The 21,455-nt window shown below is 38.5% G+C and overlaps 1 long non-coding RNA gene across 2 annotated transcripts; it reads left to right on the top strand.

Annotated features, from left to right (window-relative positions):
• The first annotated feature begins 1,617 nt into the window (after positions 1 to 1,617).
• Positions 1,618 to 20,180, top strand: LOC121675984. Of its 2 annotated transcripts, XR_006020310.1 has the most exons (6): positions 1,618 to 2,012; positions 3,761 to 3,892; positions 5,895 to 5,944; positions 13,092 to 13,296; positions 16,854 to 17,050; positions 19,772 to 20,180. It is a non-coding gene; the product is annotated as an uncharacterized LOC121675984 (long non-coding RNA). The 2 variants fall into 2 exon arrangements; XR_006020311.1 differs by lacking the exon at positions 5,895 to 5,944.
• Positions 20,181 to 21,455: the final 1,275 nt, after the last annotated feature.

Genomic DNA, 21,455 nt, shown 5'->3' with positions numbered 1-21,455 from the left:
ATTGTGGTTTAGGTACAGTATTCCCCAAGTTAGTGTTCCCACTGAAACACCCCAGACCATGTGCTGCTCACTCACACAGCCCCACTCCCTCTGTGGTGGTGTGGAGAGGAGAATTGGGGACACAAAAAGGTAAAGATCATGGGAAGAGATAAGAGCAATTTACTGGAAACAGCAATGAGATAAGAAAACAAAAAGTACCAACAACAAGCATTGACAAACTTGAAGTTAAGTTTTTATTTCCTTCTAAAACTCCTTGCTATCCTGCAATTAATACTAGCCTGTTTTCTGGAGGTGGAGGCACTCCCATGTGTAGATGCAACAGTGTCAAAGGCACTCCCCTGCCTTGTTTAAGGTTTTGAGGACAAATTTCCAATTCTTTCTGGAGGTCTGGCAGCACATTTGCAGCGTGACTTTCTTTGTTTCACTGATAGTTTTTCCTATTGGTAAAGAAGGTTGCTTTATGCAGAGCCTAGTTATTTTTCTTTTAAAACCTAGCAAAATAAGTTTTTATCACAATTTATCTCACTACCAATCCATGCTGCAAGAAGTTGCTAGGTCAGGTTTTTTAGTGGTGTGTTCATGGGCCTGTGAGGGAATCGATGCAACTTGTATCGAGATGAGGTAGCTAAAAGAGTTGGCTCTTTTTCAAGTGAACCTGCAAAATTCATTAGGGCCATTGCACATCCCTGCTGTTGGCAGAAATGCAGAGAGAATACATGACAACTAATGAAAAAAGGAATCCTGCCTGGTTTCTGGTAGCAGGAAGAGGAAAGCTGAGATCTGAGATATTAGAACACTTGCTGTAGCAGAAAATGCTCCAAGGGCCAGGCAGGAGTAACCAAGGAATAGATGACAGAGAGCTCATAACTGTGAATTCTCTCTCACCCACCAACAGGACATTTGCCATCCAGAAAGGTGCTACTTCAGGCAATTTCAAAGCCTTGTGATTTTTGCAGGTGTTTGAATCTGGATTATATCTGCAGCCTCTAAACTAATAAGCAGTCTGAAAGATTTTTACGAGAAGTTTGTTCTCTATCATCAGCTTGGATGCCTTGATTGCAGAGAATTTGCTGTTTGCTGAAGCTGGAAGCTTTCCTCTGATTTGAAAGGTTTTCTAGGCATCAGTGATAAAAAGTACAGTGATATTTTTTTAATCTTATTGTATTTTTGGTATGTCAAGTGCCAAGGAGGAACATGATCCAGTTTACCTTACTCTGGGAATACAATCTCTGTCAATTGGTTTCCTCAATAGGACTTTACCTGCCACAGAAAAATAATTCTGCCATGCAGCTTGGGCAAAGGTTGCTATCAAAAGTGTAAATAGGCTGATTTCTTTAGCAGTTTGATCTTTTGCAAACAACAGAGAAACCTGTCTCAAACCAGGCTCTAAAGCAAATGCCAGCATCTCTAAGTGTAGTTTTCTTGCTGGCTGGAATTAGAAGGCAGCCTCCTATGTACGTTCTCTTTGATTATATTGATCTAGAAAGTTCCTCAGTAAGCCTGCCTGAATGAAACTGTGAGTCTGCCAAGTTTTCTGGCTGAACAGTTTTAAGTTGCCTGCCTTCTGGAAGCAGTGCTGGAACCAGAAGTCCTGCTGTGATGGTCGCAGTCTACCAGGTCACTTGTCTGGGTTGCATGCTAATCAACTCAACCGAAAATGCTGATGGCATTGATATAATCCATGTCACTCAGGATGGTTGTCTGAAACGCAAACACCTTATTCTTGTCACAGAATAGATTCACCAACCAGGAAAAGTAAGACTCAAAAGTAAGACTGAGGTATTAGTCTGACACCTTTATCTCGTGCCATTAGTGCATCAAGCTTTTATGGTGGAGGAAAACGAGTTCAGCTTTCCCTTTACTCTGTCATGCTCTCTGTGTCCTCTTCCTAATTTTCACATTTTCTTTCCCCAGAAACTCTCATTCCACCTATATGACACTTTGAGTGAATCTAATAAGCAAAGTCCAAGTGAAGTGACTTTCAACCTCAAAGAGCAAAAATCCTTTGTGCTGTGAGTATAGTCAACAATGAGAATTGAGTTTGGGTTTTATTTTGTTTTTATTCTTCTTCTTACAGTTTAAAAATAATCGAACTGTTTTGAACTTTTTTGTTAAAGACTTTGAAGTATGGAACATATATGCCAATCATGCTTCACCTTTGAATGAGTTTTTAGGACAGAGTTTATGCTGAAAGCACTGATGAGACATGACCCACCCCAGTGTGCAGTGTGACTCTAATCTCTGCCTCAACTAACAATGAGATTGAACATTTGGTCAAATGGGGTTATTTTATCTGCCATAAACTCCAACTAGATAAGGCTTGAGTGCAACTGTGAGGGGAAGACATCTAGTAGAGCCAGGCAGAGTTCCAGTTCTGGAAAAAGTAAAAATCCCATGTAGACTGTGTATATAGGTATGAGCTCATGACAAAATCAGTTTCCCAGTAATCCAGAGGAATAAATTAGACTCATGCATAGGATGACATGTTTTGAACTTTGTCATCTTATTGGCACACCACAGAAGTAATGAAGGCTGTTTCTTTGACGTGCTGTAAAACAAGGAGAAGTGAGGCTGGAATCAAGTCCTGGCATTTCAGCTGATGTTTATGTAAAATGAGCAAATAACCCAGGTCAGTCTTCTACACTGGACATTGCTCAAAGGTAAGAGAGTTAAATGTACGAGAACCTCCCTTCCATGAAGCCAAACCAAGGCAATTACCAGCATGAAAAATAAGGAGAGAAGATTTGGGGGACAGTGGGAAAGTCAAAAACTCTTTCCAATATCAAAATACACATTCACTTTGTAATCTTGTCCTGCGATGCTATCAGAAGGTTTGAGTGTGGGAGGAGAATAGCTATGGCAGAGAGTGACTATTTGTCGCCGTGGTTTGGGCACATTCTGTTACTTCAACAAGGAGAAAAAGACCAGGATAATTCTGAAGAACAATGTAGCCTCCGTGGCTCAGCAGGCGAGCTGCTTCAGGAGAGCTGAGGAGTCTATTTTTTTCAGTTGTTTGGGCTGACTGACTGCATCTTGGGCACAAATAGCTTCTCAAATGGAGTGGTAAAAGTGTGGAGATTTGTGGGCTGGCTGTTTACCAACTCTACCGGCTGCAATCTAACAGAGCAGCCATAAAAAAATAGTTTGACAAGTGGAATTCTCCATCCGTTCATTGTCTCTGTGAGATGCTAAATTTAGGGAAACAGCTCCTTTGAATGTTTTGTTCCTCTGAAAGCTGCCCTTTTCAAAGACAAAAACAAGAGTTCAGATATGTTTCATTTTTCAAATGAATTTCATATTTCAGTCTTTCTCTTTAATCTGGAATAGAGAAAGGAGAATATCCAATATGTGAACATCCGTCATCAGAATTTGATTAAGTCTCATGGATAATGTGCACTCTTCATGCCAGGTGGAAGGGGAAACTGGGACCAGCTGTTTGAACTCCACACTCCCTTGTGCCATCTTCCAGTTGATGTATAGGATTTACATATTGTTTATGCAAAAAATGATTTAAAGTTGTTTTCACATAGCGACAAAAATTAGGAAATTTTCTTCTCTGGTTACTGCCATTTCTTAGGCACATGAATATTAGTTTAAATAAAGGCTTTCAGAAAAATTTTTCTTCTAATAGTTTGGAAGCAGGCAGTGTCACAGAGTGAATGGAAGTGTGTCAAATCTACGTTGTTCTCCTTTTTTCCTGCTGTTGATTCTTTGAATCCACTTTGGCAGCTCATTCTCATTCCCTTTCCCTCCTTTTAAGTACCAAGCTGCTACAGTGGTCTGATACCTGTCTGTGGAAGGGAGGTTGGAGAGTGGAGAAGGAAATCCACACTGTTCTTCCGTGGAATGCCTGGGAATTTGGTGTGGTATGGAGATCTGATATAGTATTTCTGTGAGTATTTTATAGGGCCTATATATACCTACATTTTTATCACTGACATACTGCTCTACTATAATCACAATATATTTTATAATGCTTTTTTTTCTCAAAGTTTCCCCAGTATTGGCCCTCTAAAAATGGTTTTCACAGGATGGTGTTCCCTTCACAGAAATTGGGTTATCAGGTCTTGTTTTGGAAGTACCAAATTTCCCACAGATCTGTAGAGGTTTTTGTGGATTCATTTGCATTTAGACAGCCCTCTCCTGTAGATGAAAAGGTAATTTTAAAGAAGTTCTCCTTTTGTTTGTCTTTATGGTTAGTGGAGAATTTGACTTTTTTTTCTTTTTTTGAAAGTAGAAAATGTTCATAGCTTAACGATCCTTTCCTGCTGAACTCTTGAGGTGATAGTGGGAGAAAAGAAGGCCAGTTATGCTAAGGTGTGGGACTACCATATAATAATATAAAAGAGATGGAGAGCTAATGGTATTTACCTGAGGTGATTATTAAGAGACCTGTTCTACATGTTTTGCAGAGGAATTAGACTAAAGGCCATGTTTCTGGTGCATTTTAGCAAAAATCTGTATTACCTCTTGATTTGCAAAGTCAGACCTGTGCCTTGAAGAGGACTGGTAAACTAAGGGATACATTCCAATCAGAATAATCAAATCCATTTAAGACTAATCTTGCCCTTAACATTAGTACCATTTAAATCTGTAATTTTCTTTCAGAATATGGAAAAGGAAAGTTAAATACTGCCTAAAGACATCATGCAACATTTTAAGACATAACTTATGTAAACTTAGGAGTTTATTTTTGCCTCTTAAGGCTCTGTTGACCATATTACAGGTACTTTAATAGCTCTAAAATATAAGGAAATTCTACCCTTTCTAACTCTTTAATACCTTTAAAATGGTATTAAAAAGTGACACCTTTAAGATGGTATATTGTGAATATGCTTCATATTAATTTAAACATTTGTTACCACATTTTTTTGATTCAGCATTTTTATTTATAAGTAATTCAGGCTAAAAAAAAAAAAATTATGAGCACACCTTTGTGTAAATAAGAACAAAAAATCATCAAAAATAATGACAAAGGCTATTGATTGGTTTTATTTTGTCTGTCTAATAATGGATCCTTCATTCTTTTGCTCAGGCTGAAGACAAAAAATGCACTTTAACTTTGCGAGTCTATTTAAGTTAAGGTGCATATACCATTCCTTTAGAAGGGGTTTCAGGTAAAAATCTCGGTTCTCCTGCATCACTCAACTGAATATCAGTACAAGTTGTAGCTGAAAACCTCAGTTCAGCATCTATGTCAGTGGATGACAGATTATTTTTCCAGCAACACCACTGAACTGTACTATTCAGAAGTTGGAAACCATATATACTGTATTTCCTCCTCAAAAAAAGTTGTGCTGTTTCACTTTTTAAAATTTTTGAATTTAACTGCTTTGTTTCTAGTCTGCTCATTTTCAAACTGTTTTCTTAGAGTGTGGAAATGGCTCCTTCAAACTCTGCACTTCTTTTCTGAGCCATATGTTACCTGATGGATGTCCTGTATGGTCCCATTATTTATAAAATGTGGATTTGTTTGACTGATTCTTTTCTACCTGACTTCTACTGTCTGATTTCTATTTGACCCCAATGGTTATTAAAGCAGATTCATTGTTCTGCCTTTCAATTATCTCCCCAAATATGCAGAGCTGGGTTTTGGTTGGGTTTGGATTTTTTGCGGAAGGGTTTTCCAGGGGTGTTGACACTGATCAATAGCCTTCATTTTATTCAGATGAATTTTCAGTATTTTTCTCTCTCAATCATAATTGAGTTCCACTATCAATATTCTTCATGTCTATTGAGTAAGAGCAAGACTGCATTGCCTACGGTGCTTCTGGAAATACCTGTGCTTATACTGAACCATGTTTCTTTCCAATCCAGCCCAAAGAAATACTGTTTTAGGTGAGCTTTTACAAAACTTTACAGAGATACTTTTTTTTTTTTTTCTTTTCTTTCAGCTGGAGAAAACCTTTACTTAATGAGAAATCTGATTTTCAGCTTTGACCTGGTAAGGAGGAATTGCAGAGCAACACTGATCTGCAATATCAGGGGAGCACGTTACTTCTTTTTGCAAAATGCTTATTGGAAAACTTATTTTTTTCCTTGTGACTTTGCACTATATATTGAAGTAAAGCTTATGTAAAATTTATTCTGTGTTCTAGGTTGTCTTTTTAAAAAGTATTTATTCTGATTAATTATTTCCAAAGATAGCTGCAGAACAGATACCTTGCTCTGTATTTTATTGTTTTTCTTTTTCCCAAAGAAGGGGATTTATATTTCTGCACAGATTTTGAGTTTTCATATAGCTTAATTGCTGCAACCATCACAAAAAGAAGGAAGGTTTTAGAGCACAACTACAATGTTATTTATTTCTGACATGGGCTCAGGCACTTCCTCTCAGTTCCTTGGGAAGTGTCCCATCACTCTGACTATGATTTGCAGCTCCACAGACTTAGGGAAGATGCAAAGGCATCAGTCCTGCATCAGGTCATTGTTTCAGTTATCTCATAAAACGGCATAATAATTGTGTTTTGTGCTAATGAATCACCCTTCTTGCTGTTGGTTGCTCAGCACTCAGGCAACACACAAAACATGAGCAAAAGTAATCAGTAAGTAAATATGAGATGAAAAGAAATGACTGTGAGTGTTTTGATTAAAAGGTCAAGTGCAAAGCAGATATGATGACACATGGAAAATATTTTTTCTAAAATAAATAAACAATTAAATTGGTTCCCTAGCCTTCATTATACTGTTGAAATAGCTTAAGCTAATTATGATAAATGAGGCTAAACGTGGTGTGCCTCCTGAGTAAGGATATTCAGACAATTTTCTTGTCACAAAACCCAATGTCAAATTTGCCAAAGCCATTAATCATCACAAAGATGTGTTGTTACCTCTTGCTGATGGGCTTAGGGGTTTATATATAGAGATACATAATATATTTCATAATACATTCTATACATACCTATATAAAATGGTGTGCATACATCTACTTTTATATATACAACTCTAACGTCACTGCAGTGCAATGTATTTTAGAATGAATGTTTTCTATGGGGGACAAATCGTTATGTCTTCTTTAAACTGGTTATGGGTTATGGCTGAGGTGTACTAACTTTAATTAACTTTACCTTAGCAACCAGCATACAAACCAAAGGAGTAACCCATCACAGAAATATGTCATGGTTATCACTTAGGAAGGTACATCTGTGATCATGCAATCTGTAGGGGACCTGGGTGATCCAACTGGGACACAGAAGTTGTTGAAAGTTACTCTGGCATTTACGACTCTGGGTTTTTTTACTTAGTACTGTAAAGAAACAGTTTAAACATAAATTTTGGAATATACTTCTGTTGTATGCAAGGGCCTTTACAGTGCATCTCCAAAGTTCTTAATACACCTAAGGAAGACAGAGAAAAAAAGATAAGGAAGGAAAAGCATTCAAGAGTTGAATAATGAACACTGGAAATGCTTGTATTGATCTGATAGCTGGTTTAAATTTTAAGTAGTTGATAGAGTGAGCAATAAAGCAAAATTTGTTAATCAGAAATACGGAAGAGCAGAACTTACGCTGAAAATGTGATGACCTGACTGCTGTGGTTCTGAGTGTGCTGAGGGAGGTAATTCCACCTGGGAATTTCTGAAAACTTAGGTACACCACAGCATAGTGTGTCTGCTGTGACTTTCAGGGTAGGACAATAATAAAGCCTCCCAGGGGTATGAGAGCAATATGCAGGTGTGAACATACATAACACCTGTTTATATGTACTACAATTTAAATCCTTCTCCCTATAGCCACTTTGTAGAATATTAATAAAGAAATAAATAATTTTTAAGTCAAAGTCAATGTGACTTATCTATGTAATGTTCTTTACTGGATTTTGTAGCTGTGTTGTCAAACATAATTGCATTTCATATTACATTTATTCAAGGTATCTGCTAGGTTATGTGATAAAAACTCTTCTGTACACCCACATTGGAGCTCAGAGAAACAAAGGCAGGATGGGGAGACCAAACAGCACCCTGATGGCTGCTCCCAGGCCCATCACTGGGCTGTGGGACATATTATGGGATGCAGGAGAAAAGCAGTTTTGGATTGCATAGGACTAATTTGGGGATGTTTAGGGGAGAAACCTTTGGGAGAGATGCATTTTTATAATTCCACTATCAGCTCGCATAATTTAACATAATGAAGCATAATTGGATAAAATGCACATTTTTTATTTCTTCTATCATTTAAGTCCTCTTTACTTAATTTCCTGGAATAGATTTCAAAAAAACCTAGTATTTCTTCAGGGTTCTGTTTACATGGAACCCCACAACTGGAACATACTACTATTTTAAACTCTGCTTTTGGCCTTTTATTTTGGTGCAGGAAGGATTAAAATTGCTAATGCGTGAACACAAGAAATTGCATTTCATTTTGGAAAGATTCTAAGAGATGTTGGCCCTTGTTCTCCAAGGTACTTCAATACTTGAAAATATAGCTGGGCTTTTAGCAAGACTCTGAAAATCCCCTACATGGCACTGATGCATTTAAAAGGGAAATATGAAAGCACTTTATACCTGATTTTTTTTTTTAATGTAACTATTCTGTCCATAGATATTTTTGAAAACCTGGATCTGAGGCATTTTTCAAGTTTGTACTCATATTGCCTACTGAAGTGTTTTATCTTTATCTCTCCTTGAAATGATAGTGTAGAAGGGAGCTCAGGTGTTATGAACATAGCATTTGACCCGAAAGGACCAAATCTCCATGTTTTCCTTTTCCTTTTCTTTTTCTTTTTTTTTTTGGAACTCATTTACCTCATTTACTTCTTTTCCTTTTCATGTTTTTTTTTTTTTTTTGCCTCCAAATCATGTTATTTGCTCTTGGAGCTTCATGGAAAATGCATTTTCCAGGTCCAAGGCCCCTGTCATAACCTCCAGGCTTGTCCGCTGCAGCTTTTACTTGGCTTCTTAAACAGCTTTGGTGTCTTGTACTACAATAACTGTGTGCACTTCTCATCACTGCTGCTTTCCCACTCTTCCCTGGGCTTCTCTCAGGTTTCCCAGAGCAATATGCATCAAACGGTGCCTCTGCTCTTTCAAACATTGTGTGGGTTTTTTTATGGTACAGAGATAAAAGTGGTTTCATCAGACTATAAACACTTTTATATTATTAAAAAAACTTGGGAAACCTTGGATTCAGCTCATGAAATATTTTGGAGTGACCTGGTCCACTTTGAGCAGTGTAATTTCACTCAGAAACCATGCTAACGTAGTTTGAGGAGGTTAAAGGAAATATTTAATCTTTCTCTGTTGTTTACTTACAAGCATTTTGTTATGTTTTCCACTGCTTCTGGGCTTATAAATCAGCATGTGTCCTCTTGACCTTCCTGTGGAGCGATGCCCTCCCAGTCCACATCCTTTTGTTGGACCTGGAATTTTTGTGGCCTTTGACCCAATGTCTCTTCAGAGATCTCTCTCTTAAATTATATTTTCTGCGCTGATGGTTTTATTTTCCTCTTTTCCTTGACCATTTTTTCTCTTCTCTAAGTCTCCCTTTCTCTAAAGTTCTAGCCAGCAAGAGCTCTCTCTGCTGGGCCATAAGCAGCTCCTTGTCAGCTGTGTTCCCCAAAGAGAGGGAACCAAAGCACACCAATTCCTACCTTTGTGGGTTCATCAGCGCTTTCTTGCTCTGTTGGTGCAGGTGCCGATTTCCTGTCACCAGCTGAACCCCTGTGACTCCTGGGCCAGCCCCGCCCAGCCCTGCAGTTGATGTTTGTTGTGAAATGATCTTATTTTTCTTCTGACTGTGTCTGATATACAATGTTCTGGACTAGGGACATGTTGTCTGGTGAAGAATACTATGGGAGGAGTTTGGGATCATCCCCTGCCCCAGAATCCTTGCCATCAGGTGTTTTAGGAGTCAGATCAAAGCACAGAATCACACAAAATGGCTGAGGTTGGGAGGGATCTGTGAGGGTCTTCTGGTCCAGCTCCCCTGCTTGAGCAGGCTCATCATGAGCAAGTTGCCCAAGACCATGTTCCTTTGGCTTTTGAGTATGTCCATGGATGGAGACTCCACAATCTCTCAAGGAATTGTGGAGAAACTTCTTCCTTTCAGTTCTGTCATCAGCTGTGTGACTGCACTTTGGTGTGATGGTGCAAAGCTAAGGGGGAAGGTGCTGCCATCTGTCACCTCCCCTGAAGGTGGGCTGCAGCAGAGAGGATGCCTTAGTGGATTTCCCACCTCTGTAACAAGAAGTCCACACTCACTTATGAATGTGACTGCAGGTTCCTCCTGTGCTAGTCATGGTGCCACATCCCATGGCAGGGCAGGAGAGGTTCCCAGCTATGCACACCACCCTGGGAACAGCCTCTGCCCTCTGTTCAGAGCGTGGGCAGGGAGTGGATGGGGGGCATTTCCATGTCCTAAATCCCTGGTCACCTTCAGTTCCCCACGGGGAAGGTTAAAAGCTGCTGGTTTGGCACCTCAGAAGGAGCCATGGCTTGGGCAGCACCTCTGTCCTGCCCCCACCATGTGGCTTTGTCATGCCCCTGTGTCCTTCCCCACAGGGCAGGGCTGTGCAGGCTGGGGGATACTCGAGGAGCAGCTGGACAGGGGAACACAGATTCCCATTTGTGCTGAGGTGCCTCTGCACCTGTGGGCAGCTGTCGGTCAGAGCTGCCTGACAAGAGAGGAGAGGCATCTTGGGGCTCATCCAGCTCTCTCCCTGTCCCTTCCCCTTGAACAGGACAAAGGGAGCCCGAGTGACCTGTCACCCAATTTAAAATTATATTGAATGCATCAGACATTAAAACATATAGAGAAAACCAGAGCAAATATTGTAATGAAATATTTACTGTATATGACTGTATCTCAAAAGACAGCTGATGATGAAATCAACAGGCCATGTTAAAACGCGTTTTTTTCCCCCTTGAACAAGAATATTTTAAATAGACATTGAATTGTGAAATCAAATATACTTCCTATTCAGTTGAATTCCCTGTTTATCAGCCATTTCACCTACCACGCCATGCACCTCACATACGGAATCAAAATTACCGTCTGCTAAATCAAATACAAAAAAGCAGTGGAACAAGTACATTCCCTAGAAATTCAAATCAATATTAAGTAAAATACATCCAGAACCCAATAGTTGTCTGCTTTTAAATTATTTTAGTTCAAATATAGAGCTCTTTCATATACAAGGCAACTGTATTATTTATTTACATATGTAAATATGCTAAAATATGGATATTTATCTTTCAGTTGTCTCTAGAGATAACCTAAAGGAGCTTAGTGTGGTTCTAAGACTGTCTGATACATTTTTTTTAACACTTAATAACTCAGAAAGGCAACAATATATTTTGAATAACCGTACCAAGGTATTCACTTGCTCAGTTTTAGCTGACACAGTAGTGCAGTCTTAAAACACCAGAACATTGCAATTTCTTTTTTCCTTTAGTCTGTATTTGTACAGAATGTACTAGGAGGATTCTTTATTACTTTTCAGTTAATTTCAGAGAGTATAATGAAGAGATTTTCCTTTCAGATCAAAATTTCCATTAGCTCTACAGTTTTAAAGTGTTTGCAGCATCACCACTTAAGGTTGCATACTGTGAGAAGCTTTTCTTTAATAAAAAAGCACCTAAGTGGTTAAATTTGGAAAGAAGGCTCATCCAGGTATTGTTCCTACTGAACTCTATAAACTCTTGTGAGATTCAGTATATCTACTGTTTACCTATCCTTTTATTCTGAGCTGTGTGTTCTACTGTCCTTTTTCACACTGAAGAGTTGGGAGTTCAATAAATGTGGGGTTTTTATAACATAGGTTTCTTTTGAAATTGTACAATACGTAAAAACAAACAAACACAGGCATAAAAATATACACAATAAAATAAGACCACTGTAGAACAATTGCATGATGTACAAAAGAGCTTCTAAGTAACACACATGAAGATTTAATTTCCAAAACCAGTTTAAAAGTCTCAGAAGAAATATTCCCAAATATCTGGTGAATCCTCTACTTGAAGCTTAACTTTGATAGCAACTTTCTCTTTAATAAACAATGTAATGAATCCTTTCCTGCTTATTTGATTTGTAATTTCAGTCCTTCACGAAGACCATTTTCAAGCATGTGATTTCCTTATCTAAGCTGTCATTTAAGAGCACACTCTTTCCTCTCAGCTCATTACACTAACAACTCTGTGTGCATCCTTTTGTATGAATATATCCTTCCCACCACTGACATAGAGAATCAGTGAATTGTTTTGACAGTATACATGTAATATTGAAGTAGAATATGTATTTTTAAAAACAGGTTGGATAATCAAGTAATAAAGTTTGGGTTTTTTTAATGTATATTAGCTCCTTTAAGTAATTTAGTGCTTTTTAGAACACTTCCTTAATTTCTAAGGGATCCAGTAAAACACACTCTTTGCTTATAAAAAAACTCTCATAGAAATCCTGGGTGGTGATCTCTCTCCCTCTGAAATCAGCAGTGGGTCATAATTGTGGAACTTTGTCTCCCTAATGTTTGTATCCACTTGGCTGTTTGCCTTGCTACCCACGAGCCGAATTTGGGGTTGATGCTATTATAGCTGGACCTGCTCCATGAAAGTTGTGTCCTGCTGTCCTTGCTGAGGAGAGGTGACTTTGACAGTCTTGTTGAGTGGACATTGCAGCTTTGATATTTCCAACAGGGGATAGGGGCTTGGAAGGATACTGCCAGACATCTGTTTGTGTGCAGCTCTGGAGCAGACTCTTTTGCCTGCTCAATTTTTACATAATGCTCTGAAGGCGCATTAAAGAAATTGCTGGGAGAATGTAATAAATCTTAGTCAATTTAAGTGGCACAGTCAAGGCAACTTTTTCTCTAGTAAAGACAAAAATAGCACAAAAGACTACAAGTGAAAATTAGTGCCTCAAAGCAATATCAGTTTTGCTGTGGTACCTTTGTTGCCTTCCTGTAAAACCAAAACCTGTCTTTACAGGAAACATCAGGAACTCCCAGACTGGGTTTTGGTATACTGCTGCCTGGGGCAGAATAACAGTGGTGTTTAGTTGTGAGTTTAATTCTGCTTCTTCTGAGTCAGTCTTCCTGTTAAAGGGGTTCCGTCTGGACAAAAGGTTACTCTGAATATCTGTTTGTCACTCTTTTCCTAGCAAGCAAGATGTGTGGCCTTGGAGTCCTCCTAAACTGCAATCAGGACTGGTGATGAGAGTTTCAACCCCTTTCCTTCAGCCTCATTCCTCTCTTTCTCTACAAGAAGTGCTAAAATTGTGGAAGAGTCCTGGTTTTGTTCTGGCAAAGTCCATCTCCTTCATATGAGGAGATGTAAGATGGATGCAGAGCAACTCAGAGGCCCAGGTCAGTAAAGGGGAGTCAGAGTTCTTGGCAACGTTACATATTTAAACCTGCTCCACAGGCAGGATTAAATCAGATAACATTTGGAAGATGAACAGCAAGTCAGAAATATAGTTTCTTAATAAGCCAGACTGCTCAGGTAAGGCTTTTCTAGTCTGCTGAGGGTCCTGGAGTAAATTAAGACAAGCAGTCTTTTGAGCAGGATGCTGAGGCAAGTTACTTTGTTCAGCAGTAGCCCAAACCCTTGAAGTCAGATGTGGCTTTCTACAAAACTAATGACATGTACCTCATATATAGAATCAAAATTATCATCTGCTAAATCATATGCAGATAAATAGGATATCACTATCAACTTTTTACCTCTAATGTTACCCTTTACTTCAAATGATACGTAATTTTGAAAAAAACAAAGTAAAGTTTCAAATAATGGGACATATACTTGGAGCTGTGAGAATACACTTATTGGAAGAAATTATCAAATTAAAATGATCCTTAACTATAGACTCTAGGATGTTTACTAATAAAGGGAAAGAAAGTCTACCAATACCCAGAATACTCAAATCTTAATCAGTTTTAACAATCTTGAAATTTTACTGTTTCTGATGTACATTTTACCTGTGTGTGTCAGACATTTGGAAGCAAGTGCTGCAAAATTAAAAGGAGAAGAAAAAACAATATTGAAAATGTTTGATCAATTCCACATTTGATCTTCCTTCTGAGCAGAAGGCTGAAGATGCCCATAAATTAAGATAAACTTGACTGGATACCATTGCTGCTAGTTCTAAATTAACAGATGAGAAATCTGCTACAGCAGCATCCCTTCTGATACCACCTAATTTAAATTAATTGCCTGTCTGTAACTCCGAATCAAAAATTAAGAATCAGACCAAGCCTGCAGTATTAATATTGCACCTAAATATTTAATCCTGGAAATTGTTCTTCCAGAGCTCAGCTTCCAAGGACAACTGCTATGAGGTCCTGTGCTGGCTGTGTATGTGCAATGGGAATATTGATTCTTCTCCACCGAGCCGAGCTGCTCTAAAATCCTTTGGGTATTAAGCTCTGCATGCATGTCCTATACAGACCAGAGAGCTTAACCTGTCGAAATATATTTTACAGCTTCCTCAGAGAATTTGTGATGTTGTATTTTGTTTCAAAGTGAGGATATCCTAGATTTCACAATCCATATGCTCATCATTGATGAGAGTTACAGGTTATTTCCAGAGATTATCTTGGGAATGATGGATAACAATGAAGCATGTTTCTAGGAAGAACATATTTACATTGAAGGAGCTTATCCCAGCTGTGCTGTGTGAGTTCAATACAATCAAGTCCATGGCTGGGATGAAGATATTGATTAGAAGCTCAGTGTGGTGGATCAGGGAATGCATTTCACTAGTGGTGTGTATGGCTTTCTCGGTTATGGATTTGATTTAGTAAGTAAGGGATCTGAAAAAGTTGGTTGTGACTTTGATGCAGTGTACAGCATCCCTAATTTGATAGGTCATTAATCTGCCAGGTTTAACTAAATAACAAATTGCGGCTTTTGTCAGCTCCAGAAATAAAACAAGGTGGAATCTGTGCACTCTCAACCTGCTCTTTTTCAGTAATTACATCGTTCAGGTGATCTAAGCTTCTACCTCGTGACTCATTCTTAAAATAGCATTTTAAAAGCAGGTATTCAATTCTAGGTGGAATTACATGAGATTTGCTGGTCAGCAGCTCTGTCTTTAAAAGCAGCTCAGTATTTCTGAGAATGTCTATAAACACACCCTGCTGAGAAGGCGTTCCTAAACCTACAGCTTTCTCAGTTTCTGTGGTCCTACTTTCCTTACCAAGGCAGGATTCAGATTTGACAGCAATAATGTTTTGATATAGACCCATGTGATCTGAAAGGTGATTTATTTTCTTTTAAAATTTCAATAGCTTTTGTTACAACAGTTAGATGCATACATGGCTACTTGTTTGACAGAACCTCTGATTTCTCTGAACAGTAATAGTTCATCTCTGTATGCACAGCTGACCATGGCTGATGATGATACTTCTAAATATCCCTCAGTAACTTTAAATCCTGACCAAAATGCAGTGCAGCAGTGATCTGTTCAAGGGATTGTCAACCAAATTTTCATGGTAATAGGACAATGAAAGTATAACATATTTGGAAGTTCTGACAGGTCCCAGAGCTTTCCACTCAAAGTCACTCTTCCAAACATTCTCCAAAAGTATGCCAGCCAAAATTGCTCTTGCAAAGCTTTGACAATTGAAAGAATTTGTATTTTCTTGAAAACTAAAAGGTGGTGACTAATGACTTTTCTAAATATTGATGAAAATTATGAGGGAGAAAAGAGTCGAAATTCATATGTATATGATATTTAATATCTCCTTGCAGACAAAACGGAGTATTTTTGTCTGAAGACCAGGAGTGATTTCTAAGATTATGGAACTGAACAAATTTCCTTCATTTTTTATAAATTATCTATTATTTCCTTGTAACCTAATGAGTTATTATCAATAAGTGGGATAGGTATTGAAAGAATAGCAGTAATGACTAAGTCTCCTTGCATTTCAAGAGGTCTAAATTTTGTACAGCTAAACATGCACAGTGTATGCAGAAATAAAGAAAAATAAGGTAAGAGAGGTAAGTAGGGAGAAAATTGAATTCAAAGATGAGCATCTAACAAGAAAGCCAAATGGAAGACACCCACTTTCTTTATGCTCTTTTTTGCTGGTTAACTTGTTTTTCTAAACTGTCTTTAAGATGCAGATGTAAGTGAGATTTAATTCAGTGAGGGAGAAGGAGTGCATTTCATTATTCTAGGAGAGATTGATCAAAACAAATACTGTACTGAGTAGAAAGCTGGGCGTGGAGGAGGGGCATGATTTCTGGATAAAATGGTCCAAAAAATTTAGAAATGTAAATTCAGTTAGGGGAAATGCATTCCTGTGGTGAGAGCTGGGAGAAGCCCTAGGCACCCTTCAGGCCTGCTTAAGCCCTCTGTGAAGGCTAATTAGCTGCATAGCATGAATTTTCAATTCCGGATAAATATGCATTTTACAAATAGTCTGCAGAAAAAGAATTATTTATTGGACATGTTTGTGAATAATTTGAAGTCTAGGATGAACGCTGTCATTTTAAAAATCCATTAACAGACAGTTTACAAGTGGGTAGGGAATATAAAAAACAAGCTTAAGAAATATTTGTTTAAAAAACACCCTAATATTCCTAGCTGTTAAAAAAAGCTCAAACATGCTTCATGGTAGGGAAAATGAGGACTTGCAGCTCCTTGGGGGGAGCTCTTGTGTGTGCCAGAATAAAATTTTTATTGTTTTATATTTTGGATCAGAGCATGTTTTCCCTCCTGGGGAAAGGAATGCTCTCAGCTTTGGGGAAGTGTGTGGGCAGAGTGAGATTTTCATGGTGTGGGATTCCAGGGGCGATCTCCTTATCCATTTTCTTCCCCTATGGAAAAGTTAGTAAGTTTCTGACCCCCACAGGATCTAAAAGTAGTTCTATAAAAATGAGATGGCAGAAGGATTTTCACTTAATTTTTCCTTTTCAGATGCCAAATGAAGTAAAACTATAGCTCGCTAGTGTTACGGGATACAAACATCCAAACCTACTCACAGCCGTGCATTCCCACACCTGAGCTTTGAGGAGAGGAATAACACCAATATACTCCTTTTGAGGCTGAATACAGAGGAACTGGGCAGCTCATTTTTCCATAAATTAGCCTGAAAGCAGCTCTTCTACTTCCAGGTACTTATCCTAATTTCTTACCGTAATTAATTCATGGCTCATTTGTACTCATTTGTCCTTGTGCCAATATTCTACAGGTTGCTTAAGTAATTTTTCTCTTCCTTCATGTTTACATACCCAGATATATTTATAGGGAACAGTCATATCCCTTCTTAGCTATTGTTTTGAGAAGCTGAACAAGCCAAGTTCTTTTAATCTCTGCTTGTAAAATAAATTATCATTTATTTTGCTCGAGCACACTTGTTTACTAGGAGGTTATTTTCATTCCAGTCTGTGCGTTAATTATTCCTTGACTTTCTTATTTGTCAGGAGCAAACAAGAAAGAAAAAAATTGTAAAAAACCCAAACAAACCAGGCAATGTTTTTCTGTACCAAAGCAGGCCTGGGACCCACAATGACATGTGTAAAAATGACAGCTGGATAAACACATGCAAAAGCTGATACTCATACTGCTGGAGTGCATTTGGGATGGACTCTTTTAATACATAATGGTACAGTGGGTGTTAGCAGGGAGCATTTGCAAATTCCTACCAGGAAATGCCAACTCAGGAAAGCAGTCTCCTTTAAAAGCTAAATGGAATAAGTTATACCTTTTGTGTAAGTTCATCAGGGAAAATTTCTGAATTGTCTAACTGTAGAGACTACTTGCTGCAGATACAAAATGATTTCCTTGCTGTATGTTAAGTTTGAAATGACTTGGTGTGAATAAAAAGGATTATCTCCCTTGTGATTAATATTCCAAAACTTGTCTTCTCACAGGCATGTTTTATCCCAGAAAATGACTTGGTTGCAATAAAAGGTATACTATAGAAAATGTTAATGAAGAAAGTATGTTTTGGTTTGTAGTCAAAACTGCTTTCTTTCTATAGGTCAGATGGAAACAAAACATTTTCTAAAATTAAGATTTTCATTAAATTTTCTTTCACTGGCAGTACAAACCTTTGTTTAAACAGCAATGTCCCCTTGTCCTCTGCCATCCGTTTTTGCCAGTGCTGTCACACCACTAGGGACCCTCTCTCGGAGATCCTGTTTTAGGAGTAGTGGATTTGACTGAACCACAGCAAGAAATGGCACTCCTCGGGTAGAACAGATTTTTGCTCAGTTCTGTTTTGTGCTACCCTACTTCGCTGTGCAGTGTCATGCAGCTGTGGCAGCAGTGACAGAAATATGGTGACTATTAGGCGGGATCTTCTCTGGAGTTAAACGTGCTGCTTGGCAGAAATTAGTGACAACAGTAAAGCTTCAGGCAAGAGCACCAAAGAGTGGTCTTTTCCTCACTGCCTTATTGCCTTCAGTGCCCTCTTCCTCAGCCCCTAGCTGTGCTTCTGGCTCACCATAAATGACACTACTTTTCTTTTCAAAACTCAGAAACAGGGAGAAATAGGCTTTTGCACACCACAGCATAGGACACAGAAAGTAGCCCAGAACCAGAAATAGCAGGATAACTCTGCAAGTACCTGCAGAGTGTCTGTACAAGCCAGATCAGTTCAAGAAGTAGCATGGCCATGTTTCCCAGCGGTACACTTGATTTAATTGCCTTTGGGTTGATCAGAAGGTTTATAACCTTCACATAAATGTGCCCCACACATGGATGGCTACACTATTTTCAAATGTGTGCACAGCAGCATGCTGTCTTGTGGATTTATCAGCCCAAAGCTGCAAAGGACACATTTGTATTCAACAACAAATTGACAAATAAATTTCCAGTACAAAGGATTCTCTCCCGTGAAACTATAAAAGGATGCTGATAATTAGAAATAGTCACACACTCACCTCTTCCCAATTTCTCAAATACACAAAGTAGCTCAAAATAGAAATTCTAATATTTCACAAGTGTAGCCTATGTGTAATTATAATAACACCATATTCATTTAAATGTCATCTATTAAATGTTTTAATATCAAGAGAGTGCAAGAAAGCCTACATGACAATAAATAAAGATTCAAGTGCCTCATCTTTACCTGCCAGCTTAGAGGATTTCCTTAACCTGCTTTCAGATCCATGTTTTTAGGTCATTCCCTTAGATAATTCTTGCTTTTTGTGCCTTTAAATATTTAGATCCAAGTTTGGTGGATGAAATTCAGGTCAAGACATGGGTTAGGTAGGGATTAGGCAGCAGGAATCGCAATGTTGCAGCCAGCATCTTGGGAATCCCATGGTAATTGTAGGTCCAAAGGGATGCTCCTGGATCTGCTGCTTCTTCTTTCCTGGGACTTGGAATGAGAAGTAGATTGCAGATATTTCCCAGGGAGAAAAGTGGTGTGATCCACAGATATTAGAACCTGGCAGCCATCATAATGATTTGGTGGAAAGGAATCTGCAGAAAAAGTGTAAACTCATTTTCTAATTTGTGGGGTTGCACTGGTGCTGCTGAGGGCACCTGAAGAGATAGGAATTAAAAACATTTACTTGCTAAATGACTTTAACTGAGACCCTAGAAAATATTTAACTATGACTTTTACTCTCAAGCTCAATTATTTGCCTGACCCACTGTAATCAGAGTCCCGTTTGGAATTTTAGATGTCTGTGTTTTGGTTTGGTTGCTTGGAAATGGTTTTTAGGGTTTTTCTTGTTTTGTTTTGGTGGGGTTTTTTGGGGTTGTTGTTTTTTGGTTTTGAGTTTTTTTGTTTGTTTTGTGGTTTGGGTTTTTTTGAGGGGCTGTTGTTCTGTTTTATACTCTAATCCATGATGAAAGCTATGATTCTTTTTAATTTTCCATAGGCAAACAAGGACTGATGGAAGCTACAGGAGTGATGTTTGCTATAAAAACACACTAGCAACCTGAGGAATTTGACTCTTCTCTTTATCAAGCATTTCATTGAAAGACTGTGATAAAATTGAAGTACATTCTGGTTTTCTCCTTTGTTTTTTGCTTGCCATCACCTGTGCTGTTTTTAAATGGATGCCACTATTTCCTAATGCTGTACTTTACATCATATTACGCTCCTTGTACCAAAATACCATATAACACACTTAGCCAACAAAAGTTACTTTGTGAAGCTTTCTCAGATAAGCAGCATAAAATCATAGTGAGCAAACCCCAAACATCAATACCCTGTACCTTGTACCACGCTTCAGAAAGGTCATCAGTGTAAAAGAAGCAAAAGAAAGCCCCACAGATTTCCATTTCTTGGCCCCACAGATTTCCATTTCCATTTCTTCTATCAGCATCCAGCCTGCCAGGCCTGGTCTTTAGAGACAGGTCTGACCTATGGTAAAACAGGCAGTTCCAGGGGTGCCTGAGCACAGGGACACACTTGATAGGCAGCTTCTAAATATATTTTCTGGAGCAGAATTTTCTGTGGGATGCTGTATTCATTTAGTTTCAGCCATCCTTTTCCTTCAGAAGTACTGCTGGTCTGGTTCCCTTCTCATGCTCATGCAGCCTTACTGACTTAGTGCTGCTTTGAACATTAATGTCAATGAATTAAAGAGCAGATTTCCAGACAAACAAGTGCATCACTGCTGAAAACATCTTGATGGAGGATGGGCTCTGCACCAATTCACTCACAGTGCACTGGGTTGGAGTACATCAGCAAGCTCATGCTGATTCCTTCTCTGAGCATTTCAGCTGATGGAGCAATTCACCTGACAGGAACTCTCTTGTCTGCCTATACTCTTGCTCTGTAACTAGTCTCATTGATTTCACTGGGTAAGGTGCTGAGAATTTCTCTTGGAGTCTGGTCTGCAGCACTTCATTAGGAGAGGAATAAATTAGCTTGCTAAATAAATTTACTTGAGCAATCTGCCTACTTTGGGGGGTATGGGGCAATCAGACGCCTCTCTGCAGGCTGCTTTGCCTCTGGGTGTGAAAATACCACTGCAAACTGAGTGCTCTCTATGGGAAGTGAAAGGATGACTGAGAATGTGCTCTTCAATGTGCTTCCCAGAAAACAATGGCAAATGATACTGCAGATGTCTTCCTGATTCTTAAAATTAATACCTCTTCACAGTCCATCCTTGGAACCAACTAAACAGCTTAAGTAGCAGCACTGGATTTAAAATAAAATTATTCTTAATACAGGCTTTCCTGGATTTTCCTTTGGAAGATAAAATTTTTCTTTGCTAGGAAGAAGCATAAATAGAACTTGAAAATAGTTGAAACATCTTGTTTTGTTTTGATTTGATTTTTGCTGATCTTCATTTCAAAAATAGACAAGCTGATTTAACCATTTTTCTTTTTAGCTGACAAGAAACGCGACGCTTTTTAAGAAATGAGTGTTTTATAAAGGAAGCATTGACAAGCAGTCTCACTGCTAGGTGCTGCCTGAATATCAAAACAGTTATTTTAAATGCCTGTTCTACAAGAGGGTTTTGTTTTGCAATTCAAGCCAATAAATAATTATTTTTAGTGCGTGGTTTTGTTTTCTGAGGTATTTAGCAGCCTGGCATTTTAATGATGGCT

Source organism: Corvus kubaryi, unplaced genomic scaffold (genome assembly GCF_017639235.1).
Source record: "Corvus kubaryi isolate FWS band 111438036 unplaced genomic scaffold, C.kubaryi_AGA036_p1.0 76, whole genome shotgun sequence".
Lineage (NCBI taxonomy): Eukaryota > Metazoa > Chordata > Aves > Passeriformes > Corvidae > Corvus > Corvus kubaryi.
The sequence above is the reverse complement of the archived record's forward strand: the minus strand, read 5'-3'. Positions and strand labels throughout refer to the sequence as shown.